We start from the raw sequence: 9,783 nt of genomic DNA, 5'->3' as shown, positions 1-9,783 counted from the left end.
CTTGTAAATTAGGGTTTAGAGCATCTGCTAGGGTTTCTTAGATGCCAAAAGATTGGGACTGAATTTGCAGTTGGTTTTTTTGTGATAAAAGTTAAGGATGAATTCTACCTATTCTATAAATTTGAGACAAATTGAATGGTTAGATCAAGAGATATGAATTTTTAAAGTTCAGAAAAAGAAAACCTTTTGCGAGAAAAATATGTTTTGAAGGGATTTTGTTATATTTTTGAGTTTTATGCAAAATAAAAGAGTTTTGGAGGCTAAAAAAAGATTAATATAAAGGTTTAAGCTACACTCTCTATAGCTAGATATCTAGTGTATTCTTAAATAGCAAATCACACCATACGACAACGTATTAAAACATCAAGTTGACTTTCTAGGACATATCATTTTAAATAGTAGTCTTATGATGAATCCTAAAAAGATTTAAATTATTATAGATTAGAAAATTCCAAAAATAGTTAAAAATGTGTAATATTTTTTAAAATTTATCCATTATTATCAAATTTTTATCAAAAAAATTTCTCAAGTTCTGACTCATCTTATACAATTGACTTGTAAAGACTAATTTGAGTAGAGTAAAGAAGTTAAAGCATCTTTTAAAGTCTTGAAGACAATATTTCTATACCAATCTTATATCAAGTTGACTTTTTGAAGACATTCTTCATGGAAACAAATATATCAAACTTTGCTATGAATGTTGTTTTGTCACAAATGGAAGCAGATGATAAGCTTCACCTGATAGCTTTTCATTCAAAGAAATTTTCATCAGCCAAGATTAACAATGAAATGTAAGATAATCACCTTCTTACAATTGTGGATTTATTTAAAAATGGCATCATTAGTTAGAAGGTGCTTCTAGTCCCATCATCATATATATAAATCACAAGAACCTCAAGTACTTCATATTAACATGTGATTTGAATTGTTGCAAAATATATTGGAGCATGTCTCTATCAATATTTGATTTCAAGATTATTTATCAACTCAAAAAATAATAAGATTTTTTGGTCACTTTTTCTAGACATTCTTATCTTATATCAAAAGAAGAAGACTTAATTTTTTATGAATAAAGAATGATCCTCTTGAAGCTAAAATATTTTCAACTTCAAGCAATAAAATCAATATTAACTATTGATTCAATCTTTGTCAAGCAAATTCAATTAAATAGGTCCTTTAATCTTCTTATTTATGATATTAAGAATAATTTTTTTAAGTCTCATGATACTTCCAAGTTTAAGTTCAAGAATAATCTACTCTATTTTAAAGAAAATTTATATATTGTAGAAGGCAAAGCATAATTATGTATTCTTCAAGCTTGCCATGACTTTCTAGCAACTAGATATTTTGGATACAATAAGACTTTGGTGCTAATATCAAGAGATTTTTGGCAACTTCAAATGTAAAAGGCAATCAAAGATTTAATATTTTTTTATTATTATTATTCTTAAAATTTAGATTTGATCAATCTTTTTATAAATATAAGTATAAGGTGGGCATTTAAAAATTCTAATTTTAAAATAACTTATGTATTTACTATTCTATAATTCTTTTGATGTCTTTATTTCAATAAAATAAAATAAAGAATGTTTTAAAATATATATATATATATATATATATATATATATATATATATATATAAACAACTTTAGTCATTAAGTTCTTTCTAAGTCTAATATTTATAATCATACTTTATACTTTTTTTTACTAATTTTAAGTTTTTTTATTTTTATTTTTATTTTTTAAAGAATACTTAAAGTAAAAGATGTTAATATTACTTGAATAAATGGAAATAACTATTGATTAAATCTTTTTCAAAATTAGAAAGTCTTATATTAAAAAGACAATATCTTCTCTAAGAAGCTTCAAAGAAATATTTTAGAGACAAATTATATAATTAAACTTTTATAGATATGCCATGTAGCTATTGAAACTTGTTTTGCTAGTTTCTTATTTTTAGAAAGTTTTTATAGAAGCAATCTAAAATTTAATATTTTATTTGTGAGCCTTACAATTCTTAGGAAGTATTTACAAGACCTCTTTTGTAGCTAGTATATATAGATGCAAGATTAAAGCCATTCTTGGTCTTAAGAATATTTTTTTTGTATTCTTGTCTTAATTTAGGACTTTCTAATTTTTTTTGTGCCTAGAAAAGAGCCATTTGAGTTCATTTTTATAATATAAAAATCTATTATGTTCTTTCTTTTTCTCTTTTTTATTAATAAATGAATATATTATCTTTTGAATTTTTTTTAGACTCATGTCTATGACACTTAAATGAGTGAAATAATGAATAGTTCCTTTATCTTTGCAAAATTTATCAATTTTTTTATAGTTGAATTATATTCTATTGTCAAATCTTAAATGCTTTTTTTCTAAATTTATTCTTCTTTATTTTTTTATTCATTATGGGTATTAAAAAAATTAATTTTTTTAATTAAAGATAATAGATATCTCAAAAATTAATTATTATTTTGATTTTTTTATCAAGTTATTTATATAATATATTCTCAAATAAAAATAAGTTATTTAATAATATATGTATTGGCTTGTGTAAAATTTATTGTTTAGTGGCCTTTATCCAAATTTGTTTAATTATATATTTTTTTAATTTAATGAGTTGAATAAAACCTTATTTAATATTAAGTTATGAGGATTGTTTTTTGTACTAAGATCTGGATAATTTTAGAATAGATTCTTGAAAGAGGTAATTTTATAATTATTAATTGAATTTTATTACAATTAAATAACAAAATTTTAGGATAAGGGAATCTGACTTCATTCAAATGTAACCTAAAAAAATCTGCTTGAAATAAAATTTAAATTAGTTCCTGATGTATATTTAATTATTCATTATAAAAATCAACATTCAAAATAGATGTTTTCGTTAAAATAACAAATCCAATTTTCTATCAAAATATACCAACCTTCACACACCAGATTCTTGTAAATTTTCAATCCACACCATTTTTAGAATCATTAATTAAACGATTTACACAAATAACTTTACCAAAAATACATAAAAACTTTAAAAAAAATTAATACAAAACTGAAAATCTCAAATATTTCGGCTGCTCAAAGTTCACAACTTCTTATAAAATTATCTATAGTCAAGAATTGGATCCATGAAAGTGAATTTAAGTAGCAATACAGATTATTAAACCAACCTCTCTGGTCTTCACTCAAAGAACTGAAGCTCCATCTTGTTGTGTGTGAGGAAGCCGATGAAAGACGCACAAAAAGGGGCACAGCAAAGCAGGCCACAAAGGGATGTATCGAAGATGAAGTCCCCAACGAAGTTACAGGCCCTTGGCAGTGATCTCCTCTTGAGAATTGCATCTGTGGTGGTGGTGCAGGAGCAGAGCCAGCGTGGGGAATTGGGAGGGAGAAAGCCTTTGCTTCCTCCTTCACTCTTGTCTCTGTCTCCCCCACCACCACTCTCTCTATCCCTGTCTTTATCTATTTACTTTTATATATATATATATATATATATGTGTGTGTGTGTGTGTGTGTATCTTTCTGAGTTCTGAGTATGTCTGTGCGAGGCCCCATTGTCACTTCTCCTGGTGACTGCACTGAACTGCACACCTACATAGAGAGACAGGGTGACCAGAGTGAGGGATAGCTTGCAATGCCCCGCTGCTCTCTCTGCAGAAGATGGCAGAACCCCTCCCTCCCACAACTGTATTTGTGTGTATGTGGGGGGGGGGGGGGAGGGGGGGGAGTCCCGCACCACTGCTGCAAGTCTGCTGCAATTCTGTCAGATGGACTTGCTCTTTTAGCCTGGACTTCCCTCTCCTCAGTCTCTCTCTCTCGCTCTCTGTCTGTCTCTCTGTGTCTCTGTGTCTCTGTCTCCAGCTTCTTCAGAGGGTGGTAGCGTGTGCATCACCACTGCTAAGTGAGTCTGTGGCTGTGCTGCCCCACATGGGCACCCTGATATCTCAGTGGGAGAGGTGACAAATTAAATGACTAAAGCAACTTCCACATTCCACTTACGGCAATCGATCAATCAATCCGGGCACCACCACCGTAACCCACATCCCATGTGAATGAATCTGGGGCATTGCATGCCCAATTGTATGTGTGTGTGTGTGTGTAAGTGTATGTATTGACTGGTGTTCTGTGCTCTCTGCTTCCCCCACGTACTCTGCAATTCCCATGCTTTCTTCTTTTTTCAGGTGCATGGGTTGTACAGTTTCATGCAGTTCCAAAAACCTGAAGCCAACCATGAAATAAATAAACAACTACCCTAACTAGCTTTGTTCTTTGGATCTTAGTAAGCTTTCCAAGCTACTGTCAATCTTACCAACAAGTCAAAGATTGATCTGCATTTTTTGTTTTTGTCTTTGTTTTATTGGAAATGATAAAATGAGAGACAGATGTGACAATACAATAACATGGATTAGTTGGCCACACATCAATCTTGACTTGCCATTTTCTTTTGAAATTTTTTATAATTTTTTTATACTTTTAGAACCTGGATTTTTTTTTTTATTATTTTAACATAGAATGCACAGTAACGAAAATTGAATTTTATCGCTTGTATATATCTTGTTATATAAATTGAAATTTATTAAAAGCATAAGTTAACATACTTACTAATGTTGTATGTACCTGACAAATCCAATGCATGTGTTAATTTTGTTTATAAATTCAATGCAGAAGAGATTTGAAATCAAATCATTCATCTTAAAAAATCAAAACGTGCACAATCTGAAAAGATGTCTATTTCTGTAGACAGAAAAATCTATTGTGAAAAACATAAATCATATTGTAAAAAGCACTTGCATAAAAAAATTAAAATGGACCTAATAAATTGATAAATCGAAAAGTACTTATCCAAATATCTGTGACTCAATTTACTTACTTTTCCACTAAACTATCCACCTATATCTGTTTATAAAAAATACAAAGCCAATGATAAAAGGTAAAAATCAAAATTTAGCAAAAGTTTATGTTTCTTGTATTCTTCTATTTTGAAGCCTAAGTTGTCAAAACATTCTTTAAATTCTTAATACCATTTAGTGTCTTTGATTGATGAGGTTTCATTAAACCATGTATGATCTAAATTAATATTGAAAAAATTCATTTGAAAAGTGAATGCCAATAGTTCCCAAACTAAAAATATATATATTTTTGAAGTATTAGGATTCAAAACTTTCATGCAATCACTAGCATGATTTAGTGTATTTTCAATAACTTAGTCTTGTTCCAGTAAAAACTTTCAGCTTTAACATGAAATTTTCAATCTATATGCCTTAATTGATAGATCCACTTCGGATAAAAAAATTTAGCACCTGCAAAGACAATATAATACAATAATTTAAGCTTTTCAATATTTAAAATACATAAATAATAAATTGAATATTTAGAATATTAAAAAATAAGAAAAAATTCAAAATCTAATTAAAAAAACTAGTTCAATAAAAATCAAAAATAAAAATTAGAAGAGGGAACAAAAGATGTTGTACATAAGATCATTTGCAATGCAACAATCATTTAACTTGTAAATTTTATTTATTCTATTTTTGGATCATTTTCAATCATAGAACATGTGTTCAAAGGTGTACACACACTGAGTCTTTGCGAAATATTAATATGATTGTGAAATTTTATATCTTATTATCTAATCCATTAATTGAGAATATAATAAAATCAACCTATTTAGAAGCATTTTGCTACCATTTGAAGTTATAGAAAAATATCCATAAAACAAAGATTTTTTTTAAATATTTAATATTTTAAAAATTTATATATTAGAAATTTTACATCTTTAAATTATTTAAAAACTTAAATATTTAATTGATTTAATTTGAAATGATCTTTATTTATGTTTTTAGAAAAAATAGGTACAAAATTTAGAATTTAATAAGCTGTATTTTTTTGTAAAGACAATATGTAATATTGAATACAGATTACTATACATAAATACTCAAACATACTTAGAAATGATTTAAGACAAAATTAATACAAAATACTTAACTTAAGCTATAACTAAATTACAAGCAACTTCTAATTAACTATGTTATTATTATAATAAATAAATATTTTAGAAGGATTCTTTTCTTTTACATTTTATTATTTAATTTTGACTATAAATTCTTTTATTAAATAAAAATAAACAAGATGAATTTCAAATTTCTATCCATTTATGATAATATTTCATCTAATACAAAATATGATAAATATTTTTGAACTAGATTTATCAAAGCTAGACAATATAAGATAAAAACTATAATAAATATTTTTTTTAATTATTAAATGAAGTGCTTTGTACATCTCTAATCTACTTTCAATTTTTTTTATAAGCCAATTATATAAAATAAAAAAGAAATTTTTATTTTTTTGTATATGTGATTTTCAATAATAGTCAACAAGTTGATTAGAATTATTAAAGATCCTATAAAATTGTAGAAATTGTATAATCTATGATAGTTTGTACCTTCTCATTATCCATCTTTAGACTATCATTTATAATAAGGTATTCAAAAACTCCACTTAAATTGAGTATAATACACATTTTATAAAGATTTTATTTGTCTTTTCTCTCTCTCTCTCTCTCTCTCTCTATTAGATTCTTATTTGTAATGATCCATCATTTTTTACATAAAATTTTGTATATAGAAAAAAAAAAAAAAAAAAAAAAAAAAAAAACTTAGAATATTGAATAGAATCTTTTTGCAGAATTTTCTTCAATGTATTTTTTAAAGAAAAATAATGATTTTTCAATAAATTTTAATTTTTTTCAGATGGTGGTTAAATTTCTATTAAAATTTTAATTACAAAATTTCAACAATTTTAAAGTAGAATATATCTATTTTTTTCTCAAACACATCGAAAAAGTCTTTATGATACTTTAAAGTGTCATCAAAAGTTTTAATTGAAGGAAATAGATGTTGTATGTATCAGATGTTGCACTATTTTTTTATTGTAGTTACACAAAATTATTTTCTAGTACACTGCATTTTTTTAATATTTTACTTGTTATTTTGTAGTAAATTGAATTGTTATACTTATCATTAAAAGTTCATACAAATTTAGTAGTCCTTGGTTTTATAATATAGTGATTTTTTTATAAAATTAGCTAATTAATAAAATTAACAAGATTCTACTTGATACTAATTGCTACATATTAAAATTTGAATGCATATAAAAATATAAAATGATTTTTGGTATAGAATATACATATATCTCATATTAGTTCTTATTGCTCCACATTTAGAAATAATATAATTTACTAAATAGAGATGATTTACTAAAAAATTTCATAATAACTTTAAATCAAGATACTTGGATTACATAATTGTGTAGGTAGATCTTGATAACAAATTGTACTTGATTAATAAATCTACAAAACTTAGACATTTTTCTATTAATATTTTTAGAATAAAAACTCTTAATTTTCTAATGGATAGAATTTTAGTTTTACAACATTTTAGAATAAGAGTGGTCTTTTGAGCTAATAAAATTATTAAAGAACTTTTTCCATTCCTATATATTCTTTGTTAATAGTTTTTATATAGGTTGTAACAGTAAAAGTATTTAATATATTAAAAATATAATTTTTTATTTAGTTATGTTTTTATTTCTAGTTAATTAAAGGATTGTAAAATGATAAAATATTTTGAAAAAAAAATGAGTAGAAGAGAGCTTAATAAAAATAATTACAGAATTTAAAGTAAAAAAATAAGTTTAAAAGAAGATGAACTACAATATCTAAATCATTTTAATATATATTTTTTAAATAGAGATAGTTTATTCTTTATCAAGAAATAAACTAAGAAAATATTTTATAATACTTAATATTTTAAATATTGGAATTATCAAACTTTAAAAAAATATGAATCTAGATGGACTTATAAAAAGATCATTTATTCATATATATCTATGATTAAGAAAAAAACTAAGAAAATACATATTATAAAATAGTAGAATAATATGATGGCAATTTCTAAATACAAATCTTGTAAAAATTTATTATAACCAATGTCTTGTTAAAATTTTTTGTATTATTTAATAAATTATATTATAATAATTATCATATGGAATTCATTCAAGTTAAATAGAATATCTAAAGATAATCTTATTGAATAATCTTTGGACTTAAAATTCTTAAAAACATGTATTTTTATCAATATCCTTAAAAAGTAGTGATTATTAATTTATTTGATTAAGTTTGAGATACGAATTATATAATAATATTCTTTATACTCAAAAAGTTCAAAATTAGATAATATATCAAATACATGTTTTGAAATAATAGCTATATTATTTTAAAATAATAATTATATAAATAAAAATATATAAATAGTGTCAAACTTTTGAAGAGATTGTGTTTAAATGAACTTCATGTTTTTAAATCCTAAAAACTTGCTTAACATCTTTAATGAAATAAAAAGCCTTCATACATGTACAAAAAGGTAATTTAAGAAATGCATAGAGTACGATTCTGAAATTAACATCTTAAAAAAGAATTGCAATAGAAAAACATCTGAAAAAGAATATCATAAAAATATAACAAAAAATTAATTTAAACTTATAACTGTGAAAAACAATGAATTTTACTGTTAATTTGTATTTCTATTTTTACATCATAGTTTTTTATTGGTTTCTCTATTTCAACTCATATATATATATATATATATATTCTTTCTATACTATGACATTATTTTTTAATTTTTTAAGAACAATTTTTTTAATTTTAATGATGTATTCTAAATCATAAAACATTGCATTAAAATGAATTATCCAGGTTGTAATTTTCCACAATAATCATTTATATTTTCCAAAAAACATATATATAAATATTAATATTTTGAAAGTCAAAAAAATTATTAATAATTTTCATCATTTTGGAGCAACAACAATAATAATCTACCAGAGTGAAAGAAAATAATATGTGCAAATTTGAAAAACCAAAAAAATTGAATATAAAAAGTGTTTTCAAACATGAGAAGATAATTTAGATAAGCTTCTATTCCTTAAAAATCTAAAGTTATAATAATTAGCTTTTTCTCAGAGAAAATGCAATAGATATTGAGTTTAAACTTCATACCAAAAAAAATTAATATAGCTTGAAAAATACATAATTTATGATTTAATTGTGAAATCAATTTAGAATTTTAAGTAAAATTAAAAGAAAGTTACTATTAAATTTTAAAAATAAAAACCTAATAAATTGAACATACAATAACTTTAAACATACTAAATTGAATAAAAAAAAATCAATTTAACATTTTTAAGTTATCAAAGATAACACTATTTATTTATTTTTATTTATAACTGTATAAAATCATAAAGAAGACTAAACATTGTTGGCAAGACACAACTAAATTTGAACACATACAGTGACAAACAAAACCGAGTACAAAATCTGAAGTGCCAACTTTCAAGAGCAATTACAGAAATTTCAATGATTGCTTTATAAATCTGAAAGTTACATGGAATAATACACACACTCTTGTACACATGTACAAAGTTGCACATCAAATTGGTAACTAAACATCCTTCTACAAAGTCAAATCAACAACTATGTCTTGTACTCAGTATTGTTCAAAGAAAATCTTCAAACTTCAATATTTAGTCCAATAACCTTTTGCTTCCAAAACAGCTGAAATCCTTCTTGGCATACTTTTGTATAGTTTCTCACAATCTTTTGCATCAAAACTAGGGTAAATACTACAAACATTCTCCCACAATTCTTGAACACCTCTTAGCCTTGGAGTGACTTGGCTTAAACGCTGTTTGAGAAGGGCCCAAAAATGTTCCATTGGATTCAAATCT

Source organism: Physcomitrium patens, chromosome 1 (assembly GCF_059467195.1).
Source record: "Physcomitrium patens ecotype Gransden chromosome 1, ASM5946719v1, whole genome shotgun sequence".
Taxonomy (NCBI): domain Eukaryota; kingdom Viridiplantae; phylum Streptophyta; class Bryopsida; order Funariales; family Funariaceae; genus Physcomitrium; species Physcomitrium patens.
Note: the sequence above shows the minus strand (reverse complement) of the source record.